The following is a 20984-nucleotide window of genomic DNA, read 5'->3' on the forward strand; positions in this document are numbered from 1 at the left end:
GAATTCAGCTTTTGGGCCTCAAATTTTAATGACAGTGTGAACTACTGTCCTATTCTAGTTTAAAAATTGTTCCATCATGTTATCTTGTACCTCTGACTTCAGAATCAAGAATAATTTGAGCAAAGACCTTCAGAATTCTATGTAATGGAAATTGTTATTTGATTACAAAATTATAGGAATCATACCTAACAATTGTGACAAGCCAGGAAGTTGTACATTTCTCCAGTTGCACTTGGTTTTTCATTTAGGGCTGGGAATTGAGACACTGAAATGGGAGTTTAGAAGGCATGGGTTATTTGAACAGGAGTAACCTATTGTACACATGTTATCTCACACATTAAGAAAGAATCTTTATACCAAGCAAAAGACTCAAAGAATAGCAAAGCAATGACATTTAGATATAGTAGGTTCTCAATAATATTTCATTGGATAAAAAGAATAAATGGATGATTGAAACAAAAGATCCATGTTCTCTTGAAGGGTAGGAGTTGGAAGACTGATGTTTTCTTTTTCTACAATATGCAAATTGAACGAATAGTGTCTCTGTTATGGAAGTCTCATGAATGTGATAATAAATTTCTCGTTCTGCCAGCTAGGATAGCGCTATTATCCAGAGCGTGGCTTCCTGGCAGAGCCTATTCAACATCTACATAGAGTCACTGGTGTTCAAAAGAAAAAGAATTGACCCTTGAAGAAGTACACCATAAAAAATAGACTGGTAGGCTATGAAGCTGTCTGCAAAAGGCTACAATGATAGTGCTGCATAAGTAACACCTTATACCATACGGGTGGAGTAGGGGGAGACCAGGGAATGGGGAAAAGGAGACATGAAGGAAGAGGCAAGAAAACAGTCTTCTTCCATAAACTGGAGTAGTAAAAGAGAAAGTAAAGGCAATAAGGGACATGGGACTCTTCCTAAACGTCAATTTACTAAAAGAATTAAAGAATTGGTTGAGATATGAGACATATTTTTCTATATGAGCAAAATATGAGTTTTCTAGAAAATTCTGATCCTGCCAAGCTGTTCCAAGGGAACGAATATGGCAGCAATTTTTAGCTGAGGGCTACGCGAGGTGGTATGTCACTGGGAATTTTCTGATGTGGGAAGCCCTGTTGCCATTTTGAGAAGGAGGCAACTGAGGCACAGAGAAGTTAATTCTCTTGCTGGTGCCTGGATAGCTGGTGGTGGAGGACCCACCCAGCCTTTCTAATCCAAAGTTCAAGTTCTTCGTGACCACTAGATCCTGTTGCTCATCCCCAGACTCCCCTGGTACCTGTCTCTTCCTCCACCTTCAAGAGTGGGGCTACTGGGAGACTTGGAAGAGAACCTAAATCTGATCACCTGACCAGAACCTTAGTGACTCCACTAATTAGAGCTGACTAATAAGAAAATGTTATGAATCAACACAGTAAGCCATTGGGGAAAGACATCTAGTGGGAGTTTTGTTTGATTTTCTTTTCTAAGCCTACAGAAGAAAGCCTAAGAAGTATAAAGAATTGGCAATTTCAAGATTGATGTACATTTTCTTGTTAAGGCTAAATTTAAAAAAAATTAATAATTAAGAAGCAAATAGTAGCAACTTCTTATATATTATTGTTATGTAAAATGAATAGAGAACTGGAGATACTTTTTCTAAATAAGGAAGTTATAATATAATTGTATATCACGTAAGATTCATGAGAGCAAGAACAGTTTGACTTCACCATCTCCCATTCTCCAAGACCTAAAGAAAATGCTGGATACATAGTAGTTGCTCAATAATAGTTGTTAAATGAATAAAGTATAATTAGCAACTGAATAGTTGAAATAGTAAGATCTTACCTGAACATGATGATTTTGTTTCTCTAGACTATTATTTCAGTAGTACTATTTCTTTGTCAGTCAAGAAGTGCATGGTTACTTAATGAAATTACTTAAAAGTATTCCTTAAAATATTTGGCCTAACCTGACTACTCTTCCTGATAATGAACATCAGAATTACAAATCTAAAGGCAAGAAATGGCCTCGGGTGATGGGAGTTAGCATATTCGATCAATTTCAGCGGTGGGGCCAAATGATGAAGAACAAAAGTCACAGATTTAACCTATCTTCTTCAGTATGGCATATTATTTAAAAGGTGAAAATTATATCATATTTTAATTTGCATTTATTCACACTAATAAGGATAAGGTTGAACATGTCACTGACTTTCTTTCTTTTGTCCACCATGAGCTTTACTAGACTATCTGTCCAGAACTTACTCTTTTTATCAATTGATATGAGCTCTTAACTTTTTTTGTGTAATATTTTCTATATATATACTTCTCCAATTTACTGCCTGTCTTTTTAGCAGTATCTTTTAAAATAGAAAATTCTCAAAAATGACAATCTCAAACCCACAAAAGGTATAGAGTACCATAAATAATACGTAGAATTTTAGCATTCCGAGAGAAAATATTTTTAATTAATTTTTTTTCACTTAGCTAAATTTCCATAGTCCTTTGTCTAGTAATCCATCATTTCCAATTGGAGAATAAATTTAAAAACACATCGCAATTTAGTCATTGGCATAAATCTAAATATTTTGGAATTTCTCTAATATTCCTATCCTTATAACAAAGGAAGCTTGGCTTACCGATATAAAGCAGTAATACCCTCTTAAATCAAGGTGTTAAAATCTTTAGGAATCTGAACAATGATTTGGAGAGCAAAAGAGTGCATTTGCATGCCATCCCCCATAGATTGAATTCCTTCCTTTAAAATTGAGGCCATGACAACCTCTCAAGAGAGCAGTGTCACTTTGTCCAATTCATTAATCTCATAGGATTTGGTGGGCAGTTTCCAATTTACAACCGTGTCCTTTTCAAACAAGTACAAACTATATAAACTTAACTGTGTGGGTTTTATCTCTCCCATTTTAACTGCACTGGCACTGAGGTGAAGAACAGTGGAATAAAAGAAAATTCTGTATCCAGCTCACTGTATCATCAGAAAAGTGGGCAGCAAAAGAACAGTTGGGAAAATCAGTCCTCTTGCCGGTCAAATCAAGGTCTCCATTCCCCCTCGCCCTGTGATGAGATCATTCTGTCAGGCTGGGTCTCTCAAAGACATTAGTAGAGGACACCAATTAAGGAAAGAAAGGATATGTATTTTTTCATTTAAGGCCAACTTCCCAATCATAGTTCCATGTCCACAAATGGTGGCTAAGCATCTAGGATGTGCAAGACAGGGTATCATAAAGGTCTGAAAAAAGTCACTGGAGTCTTGGAATGGAATTACCTCAGAGTGCTGCAAAGTATGGAAGTGATTGGAATATTTTCCCCTGTGGATCTAAATATGCCTCTATGTGATCTGAAGATTTTCACTTCAGAATATGAGAATGCAAAGTAAACAACTTTTAGTTACTGGGTTCTGAAACATGGAAAATTGGTTACTTCTGGCCCAAAAACAGCCAGGGAAACTGGGGAGAATGGTACAAAGGCAAAGATTTATTTAGAAATTCTAAATTAATAAGAATTTATAAATGAGTAAGTGGAAAAATACCCAAGTGGATTCTTTCTCTCTCTCTCTTTTTTTTTTGTCAGCTTCTTTTTTTAAATTCATATATGAAATACTTCTAAAATTTGTTCTAATTAGTTATACTTGACAGTAGAATGTACTTTGATACATCATACATAAGTGGAGCATAATTTCTCATTCTTCTGGTTGTACATGTTATAGAATCACGCTGGTTCGGTAGTCACAAACATACATAGGGTAATAATGTCTGATTCATTCTACTATCTTTTCTACCCTCATGTCCCTCCCCTCCCTTTACTCTCCTCTTCCTAATCTAAAGCAGAGTTATTTTTCCCTAGGTGTGCTCCCCTTTATTGAGTTAGCATCCACATATCAGAGAAAACATGTGGTCTTTGTTTTTTTGGGATTGGCTTATTTTCACTTAGCATGATATTCTCCAGCTCCATCTGTTTACCAGCAAATGCCATCATTTCATTCTTCTTTAAGGCTAAGTAATATTTCATTGTGTATATATACCACATTTTATTTATCTATTCATCTGTTAAGGGGCATTTAGGTTGGTTCCTTAGTTTAGCTTTTGCAAATTGAACTGCTATAAATATTGATGTGACTGTGACACTGTAATATGCTGATTTTCAGTCCTTTGGGTATAAACCAAAGACCTAAAGGATTTTTTCTTTTACTCAGATATGAAATGTTCCCAATCTCAGAGGTATCAGTTGGGCTAAGGGAAAAAAAAATTATGATCAAATTAAGACACATAACCCTCGGGAAAAGGTTTATCATGAACATTGTAATGACTGACGTCCAACCATAGTGATCCTAGTGGACAGCCACCTGAGAAAGGTTTCCTTTTAATAAGGTCGTTTCTCTTTAACAAAACTGTATTAATGGGTTGGGGTCACAGCTCAGTGGTAAAGCACTTGCTTATCATGTGTGAGGCACTGTGTTTGATTCTCAGCACCACATACAAATAAGTAAATTAATTAAATAAAGTTCCATTGACAACTAAAAAAAAATTTTTTTAAATGCATATCCAGTGGAGGGAGACACACAATAATGTCTGTGGTGATGAAGCAGGCTTTTGTGGCATCACAGCCTTGGCCATGAGCAGAGACAAAGTAGAGCAGCTGGCATCAGGGACTGTCTCAGGGTGGCCTCAGAAGACATGTCTTTGGCACAAGCTGAACTGTGTCCTCCAGAACTGCCTTCTGTGGTTGGGAGAAAGGTAACCTAGCTGTTTCCGCTCCATTTGGAAAACACCTGATTTCCCTGAAGCGGGACAAGGGTCCTCACTGTCTCTGGTGAAGATGGGTTGGTCTACTGGGAAATGACCTCCTGAGAGCAAGCTGGACTGTCCGTGGCTAGGAACTTAGATGTGGAGCTCTGCATGAGAGGAAAACTAACCACATGTTCAGCGCTCATGGGAAATCACATTTAAAATCAAACCACGATCCTTTTCTAAACAATTATAACTTAAATGAAGAGAAGAAATCATCTGGACACTCCTCCCATCTACCACAAAAGGAGACGGAGGGTTTTCTGTACTCTTTAACAAAGCTCCATTGTTTTCTCATGATTTAGCTTTATAGGGTTTAAATTAAAGGGAAGCTGCTCTATGGTGAGGCAAATTTTTGTTTTAAAGCATTTAAATAGCACCTATATTGGTGAACTCCCTTGTAGGCTGGTGCTTGTTCTGAGATGAATTTTTAAATTGGAAATAGTTCAAATCATTAGCATGAAATCGTAACTACAAGGCAGGACGTTAACTACCACAATGTCCCATGACTTTACATAAAGGATATTCGAAATGTCTTAGAGCAGTTCTCTAAGACATTCAATGGAGGTCCTGCATTAACTTCTCTTTTAAACATTGGACATAGCAGATAAGTACCATTCATGGGAAAAGAGGGAAATGATTTTGTTGCACTTGCAATCCACCATGAAGCATGCTGGAAGACCCATCCCCAAACCTCAAAGGTCTGGCTAGACCCATTGTTCTACTGCCTCAGGAATGGAGGAACTTCAAGTCAACAGTTGCTCTCTCTGGTAGGGAGTGTAACCTGGTACTTTCAAAGTTATTTCATTAAGTTTACCACATAATTGTAATTGAAGAAAATATAGGGGTCATTTTTTTAACCCATTATTATAAAATCTTTTACTTCAAAAGCTATTATTAAAAAAAAAAAGTAGCCTTTCAGTTACAAACTAAGTTTGGAAAGCATTTTAAACCTATAGAATAGACACAGGACTTTCAACTTACTTGTTACAGGAAAGAAGAATGAGACTTTTAATCTTTTAAGAAATACCTGTGGGTATCTCTAATTCCATTCTGTGGAATTTCATGAGGACATCAATAACAACATTATGGTGTCACTGAGTCAGTATTGTAGCAATGTGTGGGCGGTTTGTCTCTTTCCTCTTTGTTTTGTTTTGTTGTACTGAAAAGCACATTAAATGCAAAAAAAAAAAATGCATTTCATCAATCAATTTTTTGATGTATACAAACATGAGGTCATTAGAATCAGTTTATCCAAAGTCATGACACTTTTTGGAATAGGATTTAGTCCAAATGAGGGTGATAAGAATTAAGCTCCTACAAGAGGTAGGAACATAGAGCAAAAGCTCAAAAAAAATCTCCTCAAAGAAGCAAAGAACAAAGATTCAAGTGACAAGAAGGACTTAGCCAAGAGAACTTGGAGAAAGGATGTCCATCAAAGGCGTGCTCCAGAGCCTAGCAGTGAGTTTAGCACAGCTTCCTAGGAGACCTGAAGCTACAGAGAGTGGAAGGATGGCAAAGGAAAGACTGCAGGGATAGGCATCTCAGAATGTGGACTCTATTCCAAGGATGATCACCCAGAGGTTTTAAGCATGGATTGGCAAGATGAGATTTGTATTTATTATGATCCTTTCACAACTTCCCTGAGGATGAATTGTGTGTGGAATATTTGGATAATCAACCAGGGAAAAGTATGCAATGTATTTGATCTAAAGTATAGTTGAATGTAAAATAAAAATTATAAAAATATGAATGGAGTCCAGGTTTTCCTTGGCCAAACTGCCATGCACAGTATGACACTCCATTGAATTCTATTTATTAGAAGAGGAAGCATTGTAAGATTTAAAGCATAGACAAACATGGTTATTGTACTGTTACTGTTGTTGTTAAGGTCATTTTGGTGAGAATAAATTTTTTTTACCAGTTATCTATTGCAAAATGAGAAACTAGTAATTTAGAATTACTATTCATTTTGTTAAACGTACAATCTATTTGTTAGAAATCAGAGTTCAGGTGTGAAAGTCTACTGCCCCATGTGGTACAACTGGGATCACTTGATGGTATTGAGTTGGTGACTAGTCCAGTGTGGAGGGCACAAAAAGACTTCACTTACATGTTTGGTGTCTTGGCCGGGGTGGCTGGAAGATCGTACTTAGCCAGGATCCTGTCTGTCTCCATATAATTTTAGGTCATTTCTGCATGACTTTGCCAGCAGGGTGCACAGACATCATCCATGGTGTACTCTTCTCACTTTAACCATTTCAAACTGGCATAGCTCCTTTAAAAACTTTGTGAGTTACTCGTACATTAAATGATATTCCACTCCACAAAACCCTGCAAGAGAGGTCCTTCTCTATGTTGGGCTCAGTAAGAAGATACTGTGGGACAATGACTCTAAGTTTCTTAGAAGCCCATTATTTGATGGAAAGAGTCTTGAAGGAACATCCTTAAGATCCTTGAAAGGTCTTTTGTCTAGTTCAAAGTGTCTATAATTATCATATTTCTGAGATCCCTACAAAGAGTTCTATAATGTCATCCTGAAGGAAGATTCAATTATTAACCTAACTGACTCCATTTTTTCTCTCCCCAACCTGGTCTTCTCTGAGTTGTTCTTTTCCTCAGTTTATCTTAAATTTCAGGATCACAGGTCTAAAAGATAAACATCCTGCTTCAGAGTTCTAGGATCACAGGTCTGATAGATAAACATCCTGTGAAAGAAACTGAACCTGACCCCCCCACAGGCAGTAGCAATTTCCGTGGTGCCCATAAGAGTCTGTGTGACCAGGGCAATGATCAACCAGATTATATGACCTGACCAAGACCTCTAGCTATGCTAACCCCCTCAACTCTTGCCTTTGTTCTTTCCCTATGTGACTTCAAGGCAACTGCTCACCATCTCCCTCCCCCAGACATCTCTGAGGTCTGTCTTCCCAGTGCAGCTACCTTGATAATAAATTACTTTCTTGCTTCACCATCGATTTTTGCACATGGTTTTCTTTTGGGGCATGCGGTCACATCTGGTCTGTCAAGAACCCCAGAGACAGGACTCTGGCCTAAAACTCCAGTCACAACTCTTGCCTTCAACTTTACCCTAAAATCACATTTGATTAACCATGATTCAATTCTCTCCTGAGGACACTTCTTTCTTGGAGAATCTTTTGCTGAGCCCACCATATTTTCTCTAATTTCTTCTTAAAAATGTAATAAATCCTTCGATAGATTGTTTTTATCATCTAACGTTTTATTGTAGAGTTAAAGGAAGTCAATTGGAACTACTTACATCCTACTTGGAAGTCTTCCAACCAGGTACGTGAACATGGTGAGTATTCTTTCTATTTTCAATGCAACAATAGGTGATAGAGTTGCAGGATTTTCCAACAAAAGTCCAAAAGTGCTCCAGTTGCCAATAGTTTCCTCACTGATTTTTCAACCTTCACTCATAGTTTTCCTGAGCTCCTTCCAGGTCTTATTAATATCTCCTCAAGTCCCAACTTCTGGGCAATAAAGGTGGTAAAGGGTATATACAGGTGAGAATAGAGGTCAAGACCTGTAAACAGTAATTAAGGTAATTTTAATACAATGAGAGTGTTTAAATAAACCATAGTTCTCTCTCTCTCTCTTACATATATACACACACACACATACATATGTGTATATATATGGAATGCTATTGATAGCTGTAATTAATACACTGATTTGTGAAATTTCCTTATTTCACAATATGAAAAGCTGTTAACAACATCTTAAATAAACAGGGTAGTTTACAAGGTAGCTCTTTTATAGTTTGGAATGATATGCACCAAAATGTTTTAAGTATTCAATTCTAAGGGTACTGGTCATAGGTGATTTTTTAGTTTTTCTTTTATTCTGTTTTATATTGCTGACTACGTTTTAAATAATAAACATGAAAGTTTGTAATCAGATTAAAAATAAGGCTATTTCCATTTTGGAAAAAATTAAAAATTGGGTTTTGTAGGACATGGGATAAGAAGATGAGGGCTGGTGCTAAGACAGTGGCTGTGAGGATACAGAAGATTCATCGAAACTTATAAAGGAGGCAGAATTTCCAGGAGTTGATGAGCAGAAGGATGGAGGAGCAGTCGGTATTCTGGGTAAGTAAAAAGAGGCAGAGAGGTCATCTTACTTGGGAGTTTGAACAATTGGGAGCTATGATTTATACCCTGATTCTATTTCATCTCTTCTTGTCTTAGAGACATTTGGTAGCTGTGATTCCCATGTAATTATTCCCATTCAGCTCATCAGTGGTCTCCCAATAACTGATTCCAGTGTAATTTTAGTTCATGACTTATTTACCTTCATAATAGCAATCTATAGAGTCATTCACTACTTCTGCAAGTCAGCTGCCCCCAGGTCTCCTCCTACCATCCTGACAACTTCTACTCCTTGTTGTCTCACCTCACCTCCTCTTGCCATCAAAAAAGTGAATCTATCAAAGACACACATCCTAGTCAGCAAATCCATTTACATACTTTCTTACCTCGATGGTCCGCAAGTGCTTATCTCTTGCTCTTAATATTTGTGTCCAGCTGCCTACCAGAAAGTACCCACTGTAAGCTCTACTATCATCAAGAATCCTCTTATTCCTTAACTCAGAACATGGCATGATGGTTCATTCAGTCATTAAGTTTGCAAACCTGGGAGTCACCCTATACTTCTTATTCTCCTTCATCGCCTCTCTTAGTCACCTTATTGAATCAACTCTTAAATTTCATGGATTCTACTTCCTTGGCTCTCATTCTCATGGATTCTTGCCCCTCCATATCAAATGTCATTGCATTCTTCATCCTTAACCTGGATTACTGTAATATTATTCTCCCACAGCTCTGCTTTCTTTTAATCCTTTGATAATGCTATGTGAGATAGTATCCCGATGTACAAATTCGAACACAGGTGTCTACCACCAACCAGGAAAAATATAATGTCCTTTTTTCCCTCTATAGATTTCTAGTACCCTGTACCATATCTAACACAGAATATGCACCTCACGGAAGTTTACTGAAAGAATCAAAGAATGAATGAATGAATACATGTTGAGATAATTTTATAATCAGAATTGAAAGTCAGGTGCTCCTGTGTTCAAATTTTAGTCACAGCCAATGTTGTGAAGTTGGCCATGCATATTTCATTCTGCTGCTGCCAACTAGCAAATAAGCTAGCCAAGACAGGTAAATGATGAAGGGCAAAACCCTCTGTTTTATAGCTGTGTAATTGTCAAAGCAATGGGATTCCTATAAGGATCAACTTCATAGTATCTGGGGAAATTTAAGATATGAATTGAATATGACCATTTTAATATATATGTAGCAAACGTGTTCTTAAAAACAGCCTTTCCTATTGCTTTGAAAAAGTAGTTTTCTAAAAATAAAAAATAATTGAGTGTGGAAGAAAATTTTTATTTTTTGAAAGCAGAAAGCAAACTAAAACAAACCAGTGGAAGGAAATCCATGTGTCATTTCAGAAGCAGTGTGTTAATGGACAGTCTGAGACCAAAGCAGGCCAGTCATAGCTGCTGGCCTCTCAGGTGGGATTGCTACTCTGATTGTACCTGCTGGACTCTACCTGAAAAGGACAGACTTAAACTCCTTTTACTTTGCCTTGGCTGCTGTATGGGCAATGTATTTCCAGTTCATCTATCTTTAAATATGCACTCTTGAATCTTTTAATCTCATTTTCCACCTTGTAATGACTGCATTATCTATTTAATCTAACTGTCTCATGTGGATTTCTGTGTTTCACTTCACATCTTTTAGAAATGCATCTGAACACACACGAATAAACCAAAAAATAGACATATTTTCAAACATATTTAACGTGTTACTTAGAAACAACAGATGTTGAGAAAGACAATTGTACTCTTGTTTCTTTTCTTTTCTTTCTTTTTTTTGTTTTAATTACTCTAGTTAAAAGCAATCATCTCCAAACCAAGATGGAACATAGACCTGTTAGTGTCCCCCTACTAAGTGTAGTGTTTAGCATTAGCTTATGAGCACGCATTATGCCTCTCCAGTTTAGTCTAGGATGAATTTGGCATTTGACTCCCATGTTTAAGTGGTGACCAAAGAAAACATTGAAAACATAGAAAGAAGGGGTAAACCATGTCATTGTCATGCTATTGCCTTCCCCCCCCCCCTTTTTTTCTTTTTTTTTAACTGACTTGGAAGGAAGAGTGTCAATCAATTAGAACATGGGGTTTGGAGACCTGGATTCTAGATGTGTCTCTTCTCAATAGTGCCCTTGCCAAGTCACACAGCTCCTTTCCCTTCCATGGTCCCACACTCCAATGGTGAAACCTAACTTCAAAGTCCCTCTTCCAACCCTCTTTGCTCTCACTGTTTGCCAGGTGGGTTACAATGATTTGTTTATGATCCTCCCCTCCCCCCACAAGTCAGCTTCTCCTGAATGTGCTTTTAACTCTAGTGTTTATCCCAAGAGTCCAATGCAATTGCTGGCACATGGTGCTCAATAAAAACATATTGAATAAAATATGAACAAAACCAGTTATCATTTTATTACATCTTAGCCTAAGTTTTATTTGTAAAACAGGGGAATGAACTCAGCAGTTCCCAAATTTCCTTCAGTCTCTATTTCGATTCTTACATACAAGATACCTAAGACCTTTCAGACCATAAAATAAGGAATCCTTACAGCAGTTAAAATCAGAATCCCTGTGACTTTGTGGCCTCCATTTTGAGTGCTGAGTTCCCTAACAGAACAGTACCTTGAATCCAAAGGTGAGTGAGCACCTGGAGCAGGAGGGAAAGAAAACCAGGGTCACAGCCCTGAGGATTCCCAGGATAGACCCATACTACCCGTGTATCCTTGTATTTTATTATGTCCTCGAAAATAATAATAATGGGGGAAAGAAAAATCAGACACCTCACATGTGGAGGAAGATGGAAAAGACCGGGAAAAAAGAAGTATCAGCACCAACTGGACAGAAGAGTAGTGTGAGTCATGTGCGTCTCAAGAACAGAATGTGGTCAAAGGCAAGCTCTGCAAATGGACAGTGTTCGCAGGCTTTCAGTGCACACTTCACTCAGAGAGTAAACACAGAGAACATCTGAGGCTTCTTGCCTTTTTGTCACTAATACTTTATTGGAGCGGCTTCGAAATGAGAGTCTTAACAGAAGCACTTTAAAAAAGATTGAGACAAAAATGTAATAATTGCATACTCGGTCTTGTAATTTCAGAAATCCATGATGTGAAGAGCTCCAAACACGCTACTTCAAATTTGGATTCCTTTTCACTCTCCACCAAATGCTAGTGTGGTCAGATTGGAGCTGATCGCTATTTTTGAGTTATACCAGTAAATGGTCAGAGTCTATTGTCAGAGTGGGAAAACTGTATTTTTTCCATAATTTAAAAATAATTGAAAGAATGTAGCCCAACAATTTTGAAATAATGAATTTTTTTTTAGATGATGGTTAAGTTCAGTCCAATCTTTGAAAATTCCAGCCCCAAAGGGTTTTTTTTTTTTTTTTTTTTTTTTAGATAAAGAGAAAGGAATCGATGAGCAAAAATGGCGTGTTAGAGTAAAAAAATCATCATTTTTAGCTATTATCTGTCACATTCCTTAAAGGAATATAGAATATATTTTTAAGAGGTATCTCTGTTGACAAAAGTCAAGGGAAAAAAAATAATAAAGCATACTCTCTTGAGTCATAGGAGTCACCAGCGAATTGCTGTGTTTAATTGCTCAGGGTGGATGAGCAGTGACTGAGGAAGAGGCCGGGAGAGGGGAGGGGATGGGTTCCTCCTGAGGCCGAGGGCAGTTTATTTTCTTCTATTTTACAAGTGTTTCACACCAGCTAAGGCATCGTGCCGGCTCTTAGCTTGTCGTCCCTGGAGGAAAAGAAGGCAACGGGGACTAGAAAAGAAAAGCAAAGAAAATCACCGGGATGGTAAACAGAAGAGGCACTTGTGCCGCTCTGGCCCCCGTCATTGTCTCCATTGTGCGCGATGTCAGAGCCATCACATTAGGTTGCCACCACAGGGTGCATGCAAATGGGGAGCGCGCGGCAGACAGCGCTGCGCAGCCACCACCTGCACATTTCAGATTGTTGGCAGGTACCTTGCAGTGGACTAAAACAGAATAATTACTGGAGATAGAGTTGGCAAGTATAGTGTACGGGAGAGGCATTCAATTGCACATGAGTACGATAGGTGAACTATAAAAAAAAAAAAAAAAAATGGTGGGAGGGAGGGGGGAAAGTCCCCATTAAACACCAGACAGCTGGCAATTCCGAGGTTCCATTTTGTTTTTTATGAAATAAGAAAGCTGACCTATCAAGTCAGATGCTAGCAGATTTTGGACCATGAATTCAAGCAGGGGATATAGAGAGCAACGACAGGGTCTTCAGAAGGCCCCCTTGAATGCCAAGTGGAAAAAAGCACTCAAGGGCCAGGAATGTTGTGTGAAGCGAGAAGGATAACCGCACAGTGCACGAGTAATCCAGGATAGACTATTTCTTCATAAACACTGAGGTATTTCTTTTATCTGCCATACACATAGCCTTTAGGGGTCAGCCATTGTTCTAAGCATTTTCTACTTATTGCTTCGTAATTCTCAGAGAAACCCCACCATTGCTCTTTTTATCATTGCCATTTTACATGCAGATGAGGAAACCTAGATGGGGACAGCTTGCTGCTTCTCCAACTGTTGAGTGTCAGAGTGGGGAATTCGGCAGCTTTTCTAGGTCCCAAGTACACACTGTGTTGTCCCCCAATGAGGATGTATAGAGATGTTAAACAGGATGTTGTCAGAGATTTACACAAAATGAAAACATAAAAATGATCATTTTATGCAAGTTAGCTAAACTACTCCAAGTGAATAGCATTATTGCTCTGAATGTGTAGTTTTATTTGCATAAAAGCTACTTTTCCTATGTAAATCTCTAGCAACAGTCCATTTATCAGTTTTGTCAATAAAACACCTAAAAATCTGCACATTAGATACATTTCCCCAACTGCAGTTATGTGTAGGACAAGGAGTTCCGAGCTCTCAGTCTATAGTGCAAATCATGGGGCCATTAGCATCTACCTAACCTTCATCATTTGAGACACTTTTCTCAACAGTAGTATTTTTATGTTGCCCACGCTGAGTGCATCCTTTACCTTTCTAACAGAGTCCCTCTCCATTTTCTCAGATATTTGCCCCCAAAATACTTTGTGGCTCTTCCCCAAGCAGTCAAAATTAAGCTGGCTAATTAGGCTGAAGGCAAGAAATTCTATCCCGTTAGATTCCCAGTTTCTCCCTCTCTGTCTCATCTTCTGCATGAGGCTAAGGAAACTTCCAGTCCCAGTTACCCCTGGCCATCATCTATGAGAGAAATCAGTTTATTACCAATTCTGAGAATTGTAAAACAGACAAAAACAATTATGTCCTTGATGGCATCACCGTGCCACTGACTATCTTGTGCCTGGAACCACTAAACTTTTGAATTTCCTATTTTGTGTGACAAATGTCCATATTGTTTTCTGTTACTTGCAACCAAAAGCATCCTAACAAAGTTCTGAGATCTATACTCCCAAGACTCTACCTAACTTGAGTAACTTTGACCCTGATCTCCAAAGACTTTTGTACTTTTGGTCATGAGCCCTTTTAAATCTAGAAGCTTCTTAAAAGTTGTCCAAAGTCCTAAGTGAATGAAACTCTGAGACACTCTTGGGGTACTCTGGCAGCAAATGTATCATGAAAATGAATAGGGTAAGGGTGCACACAGTGGGGAGTGAATTGGTGACAGAAATTTGTTCTAGAAAAGGACTTTCATCTTCCTACTGGAAGTGTTATTATCTATACCTATAATGTTAATATGAGAGGGGAATAAGGACAACTATTTTCAAAAAGAACCTAAAATCAAATACCAACTTCACCACCACTAACAAGCTGTGTAACTGCAAACAAGGTACTTAGTCTCGCTAAACCTCAGATTTCTCACCTGCAAAAGTACGAGTAATAAACTTGTCATCTCAGTCTTGTGAAGACTACAGATAACTGAGTCAATGACATGTACTAAGTCCAAAAATACTAACCATTATGATGCTGTGATGATGTTGGCTCTACGTCACTGTTGTCCAGCTTATGCCTTCATTTAACATATAATTATTTAGCACTTAATATATTGCTAAGTAAAGTCACAGGCACTGGTGCTTGATAACATTTTATTAAATATCAGTATCTCTTATAAAGAAAATCTTAATGTGTGAACTGTGTCCAGGTGTATATATGCTTCTATTTTTGAAAACTTTTTTTTTTAGGATTGATACTCCTCCTTTTATAGCTGTATTATAACTTCCTCAAACATGTTTTGTCCCTAAGAGAGTATGAGAAATTTTCCTTTTAGGAAAATCCAATTGCTTTCTCCTTCCAGTTGGAATTTCATAACCAGTTTCATTAGGGGAAATTTATTCTGAAGTTTTAAGATGACTATCAAGAAAAATGAGGAAAAGTTTACTCTCTTCTCCCTTGTGTGTTGTGTGACAACACATCAACACATATTTTTGTTGATGTGATGTGAGTGTTCTGAGCATGTTAAAGTCAACTCTAACCAAAAAGTGAGGCAGCAACTTCCCAGATGCCAGAAGGAGCCACATGACTGTCCTTCCAGAGGTGTTGGTTTTTGGGTACTTCTCTGCATTTCTGGACATCTGGCTTAAGGAAGTTAGCATATTGCTTTGTATGTGGTGGTACCAGAAATGACCACCCAAAGAAAGCAAAACCAGAAAAGAATTCAAGAATTTATGGGCATGGATTAGTGGTTGCTGCCCATATGGAGACTCATCCCTCAACATGACCAAGACCCAGGCATGCTGGCTGAGGGAAGACTGGCTCATGTATGCCCAAGCTGGAGCTCTAAGGAGGGACAAGTGTTTCTGAGGCTATTCTCTTGACTGAAGCAACAGCTAATTGAAAAGATTTCCCAAGGGAATGGAGAATCTGAGTTTTAGAACCTAGGAGTTTAATGCACCTCCCTACTTGGCAATTTTCCCCATCCTTTGCCAGCTCGCAAAGTGTTAGTTTGCTAGGGACTCTGCAGACTCCTTTCACACGTAACCCATGTGGATTATCAGACTGAATTTTTCCAATTCCCTTCCACAGGGAAGGAGACGCCTTTGGAGACTCCGCTGGCAATTGTTATCATCAATAGAAGTGGTAACACAAAGAACCATTACCATCACCACTCTGACATGCCCCAAAGTCAAGTCATGTGCAACCCTTGCCAGTGCCAATTCCTGAGCTAAACAACCAACCAAGGGTATCCAGTCCATCACCATCATTCTGAAAAACAACACACTTTTCTCTGAGGACCATTACTATTACTCCTTCACTTGACCTCTACACCCTTATAGTTTTTTTTTCTCATAATAAAGGATGAACTCATCCTGGTAAAAAGTTTATTAAGTTAAAAATAAAATCATAAACTACAAATTGAAAAGACCCTATTTTAGTCAATGCTGTGAAGAAGAGAAAGAAGTACAACTTATGTTCCCCAACTCCAAACAGCATCAGAAGCAGGGCTTAATTCAGATTCAGTTGAATAAATATATAAGAGACATGAGGAGGTGAAGAGATCAACTTTTCCCATGATGGGACTTGTTGACTGGAATGATCAAGGCAGGAGTTGTGGGAAGAGCTTCAAGAATGGTTAGGGAGTAAAGAAGAGTAAAGAAGAGGAGGAGCTTTCTAGGTGGGAAAGAAGAGCAGCAGCAACAGCTCGGTGGGGAATTCCCAGCTTTCCTGGTCCAAAGGGAAGGCGGAGCTGGTTAGAGTAGAGCCAGTCAGTTGAATTTCAACTACAAAAATTCAGGAGTTTAAATTGTGTCTTGCAAGTCCTGGGGAGACACTGAAGCCTGCCCAGGTGAACGTTATGAAGAATGTGGACTTTTATGACTATTAATCTGGCAGGTGTAGGAGGGAGAGATTAGAAGGGGGAAGACAGGAAGTGATTGGAGAGGCCATAGGTTCTTAAATCAGTAAGGTAGTAGTGGGGAGAGAAAGCGGGATGTAGCAAGATGGACACTCTCAGGTGCTTTCCCTGTGGAAACTCATTGAAAATTTCATATTTCTTCCCCACATTTCATGGGAAAATATTACAATGTTGTCTTCAGCAAGTCCAAAATGCAGAGCATGACAAGATTTGATTTTTTTTGAACCTTTTGAAGAGTAATATTAAAAGCTTATGAGTTATATATTTAGTATAATCCAGCATCCATTCTCTCCATTGCATGTAATGTAGATAAATAAAATATGCATCTTGTGTATGATTTGTGCATAAGTATATCAATAATAATGTATAAAGAAAACATATCTAAAATTTAATCAGGGTTTCTGATTATAAACTGTATGAATCAGTAAGATAACATACTTGGAGAATCTTCAACACCACAAATCTCAACGTTCAGATACCAGTCTTTAAATTAAATTTCAGTCATCAAATCAAGTCATAAAATGCCATAGCCTAATTCTCACCTCGTGACTGAGAGGGTAACTGAGGAGAGAGAAATGATTTGCCACTTTGTGAAATTGCCTCTCCCTTTTACTCATCTTTTCTTTCTTTCCTTTATTTTTTTTGTACAGGGGATTGAACCCAGGAGTGCTTAACCACTGAGCCACATTCCTAGGTCTTTTATTTTATTTAGAGACAGGGTCTCGCTACATTGCTTAGGGCCTTGCTTTTGCTGAGACTGGCTTTGAACTCATGATCCTCCTGCCTCAGCCTCCTGAGTTGCTGAGATTACAGGCATGTGCCACCACACCAGTCTATTCATCTCTTGATTACATCAAAAGCTGTATTGTGAACTACTTGGGTGGTTGAACAAGATTTTGCTAATCTTTTATTCATTCTTATCTATATAAATCAGGATGGGTCCAAAGGTATTGCAAAAGACAACATTCCTAATTTCCAACTTTGTCCAACTCTCGCCTTACTCCATGCCTTACTCCATGCTCTGGTTGGAATCACAGGACCCAAAGAAACTTGGGAAGAACCAACCAACTTGACAGAAGGGGATAGAGAATGAGGAGGGACTGACTTTCCTCCCTCACTCCTCTCAACCCCCCTCCCAATGGCCTAGCTTTCTCCAACTCTAGGAAAAAAAAATATTCTGATGCTTTAAAAAATTTCTTAGCTAAGTTTTCATTTTTAACTATTAGGGCCCAAAATACTTTCACATTAGGGAAATCGTAGAACCATTTACTGCTTTATGGAGGACATCATGTATCATTCATTTTTTCTTTGCTCTGTCCCCAGAATGCATAACTTAGGCCCTGGCAAATTGGTGATAATTGATTCATACTTATTGACTTGAATTTTTGAATCATAGTTTTAAAAATATGTTTACATTTTTAGATTGAAAACATATAAGCCAAGAGAATTAATCAGAAGCCAAGATAAATTTTAATAAGTAAAGCTGCTAGCCTTCAGCTTTAGTCGGCGGGCACTGTAGTGTCCCTTTGAAGAGAACACTAGGTCTCCTGCTTTAGACACTTGCTGATGCTGATCTACCCTTTTATCCCTTGCCACCTGACAAAATGCAACAGAGGGTGAGTCCTTTATTGAATGACCCTCCGATGGTTAATTTTGTTTCCTGATGGCAGATACTGAAGCCACAAAAAAGCTACTCTTGCTGTTCAAAGAGACTTTTCAATGTTTAATTTGACACGGAGAGGCACATGGTCTACGATCCATGCAGACGAGCAGTTATCTCTCATCATCAACCTCTTTGGTGCATTTCAACCCATCTTGGCTGAAAGCAGCTCTATTGTAGGGTCTTTTCTGGCCAAGCTTCTACGTGTGCTTCAGTGACAAGATTCCTGATACAGAGAATGAGGAAATAGGCTTTTAAATGATAACTGACCATTAGCTTCTCTAAGTAGTTTCCACCTGACAGACTTATTAAAGAATCATGTAAGGCAGACTAGGTATATGTCTTCCAGCTCCTGGTCAAATGAGAATCACAGACTCTTGTAGAGCCAAAGGCACTTTAGAAGTCATCTCTGCTGGTTTTGCCATGTTAAGGTAAGGGAACTGGAGCTCACTGATGAGGTGACTCAGCCAAGGTCATGCAGCTCTTAGAAACAGGGTGAGGATTCAACTCATTTGGGGTGCTTTGATTGCTGATATCTTTGCTGACTAATGTTGGGAAAAGCTAGAAGAAAAAAGAGCTGCCCAAGTTTTTCAAGAGCTTTTTTCTAAGAACACCGTTGTGTGAGTGATTATTCCCTTGGATAAATCACTATTCTAAATGGCTGGGGTATACGCTGTGAATTTGTACCTGGGCTTGGGCTCAGTTTATAACCATTGCAGTAATTTATTCAGCATCCATTACATGTTAGTGTGTATATGTTATTTTTATCTTCATAATGAATCTGGAAGAAGCCCTATTTTGTGGATGGAAAGAACAAAGTTTAGGGAGGTTAAGATCTGTCCCGTTTGACACTTGCAAGGTGTCAGAAAAGGTCAGAAGTGGATTAAATGTTTTAAATGATAATCTCAAACTGTCAAAATAAACTAGTGGCAAAATTTAAATTGCAGGCTTCAATCCTGTTCCCTATGAGTGAAATAATTGAAAGTCAGAGAAAGCACTAACTCTCAGCATTCTAAGTTTGAAATGCAGGTAGGGTTTCCAGAAAAATATGTGTTCAATGCTCAGGTAAAATGTTACCTCTATTAGACAGTGGATTTTTTTTCTAAGTCTCCTTTATTGATCTTACCCTGTATGTTCTAAACAGAGTGAAAAGATGCTGGCATATCCATTTAATAATTGCAAGTAGACATCAGAAATTATTTGACCGTTTCTTGAAGCAAGGTATATTCTTTTGTACTCCACTTCTGAAATTATAGTCTAAGTATAAATGTAATTTATTTTATAAAAATTCAATTTGCATGCAGTGTTTCAGAAATACATCTATTGTATTTAGCCAAAAACACTTTTTTACAGTTGATAGCAATCAAAGAGGTTTGTATTAAGAAGATAACAATGAAATGAAAATACAGATAAAAAGAATAACATGCTTGATTCAGTCTCCCCAAGAAGAATAGAGGACTGATAAGGAAAATAAAATGGTTTAAAACAAGATCATTAAGTTTTTAGATGTAGTAATTGATTGACCTTAGGAAAAATCATTACACAAACTTCTGAATGAAAACATGTGTGTGTTTATGACTGAAATATGAGCAGAAATCTTAGTTTAAACTTCCCATCACAGAAAATTCCAGAGAACAGTGACTTCCAACCAAAAAAATCCTGAACTTCTCTAGAATATAAGTTGCAAGAAGGTAGGGTCAGCCCTATATAGCTTTTCCCATTTTATTAGCACAGTGTTTTGTCCATAGATAGTACTTATTAAATAAGTATCAAAAGAACAAAAGCAAGGAATAAGGTCTAATTCGTTGTAGGAGAAAGTTTCCCAAAGAGCTACTGGATGAAAATCTAGCTCAAAATATGCATGGTATAAGGTTAAGAATGCCAGAGGGTGCAATGTGAGTTAGTGTTACCATGCTGACTTTTCTATGGGTAAAACAAGATTGAAAAAGTCTTCCTCAACGTGTCTTATACTGCAACATTGCACTAAAAGATGCCTAGCATCTTTTCCATTGGTTGTTACTTCAGAGACTGTTTACCAGTCTTCCCCAGGGAGGGAAATAAATTCAACTTAATCATGCATTTTAAAGTAAAATTCCACTAAAATATTTGAAGATCCTGTCTACAAATTAGCCACCATTGAGAGAATCTTGGGCAAGTCACTTGACAAATAATAGAAATGGAAGGGACTCTGGAAAATAAGTGGTATTCCAATATTTGCTTGAACAATGCTGACCTGAAGAACATTCAAACCCCTCTACTGAATTAATCAGCATGTATTCTGCCATTAAAAATATATTTTCATTATTCCAGTGCAACAATTAGGTTGAATAGCTTGTATACCACAGACTTTGCCCTTATAAAAGTCCTCTTCACTCAAGGTGGTGGACTTACCCTACCACAAGCATGTAGCTGCTGCTGAGAATCAATCTAGTCTTTGCAGAGCTCAGGATTATATTGGGATGCAAAATTTAAGACCGCTAATATGAAATTCTCATTCCTTGTATGTCCCACATTCTCTTAACTATGTGGCAGGTGACCTATCTTTACACAAAGGAATTGCCTTCGTTTTCTGAGCCCTTTATATTACATCTTGGGGAT

Source organism: Sciurus carolinensis, chromosome 8, assembly GCF_902686445.1.
Source record: "Sciurus carolinensis chromosome 8, mSciCar1.2, whole genome shotgun sequence".
NCBI lineage: Eukaryota > Metazoa > Chordata > Mammalia > Rodentia > Sciuridae > Sciurus > Sciurus carolinensis.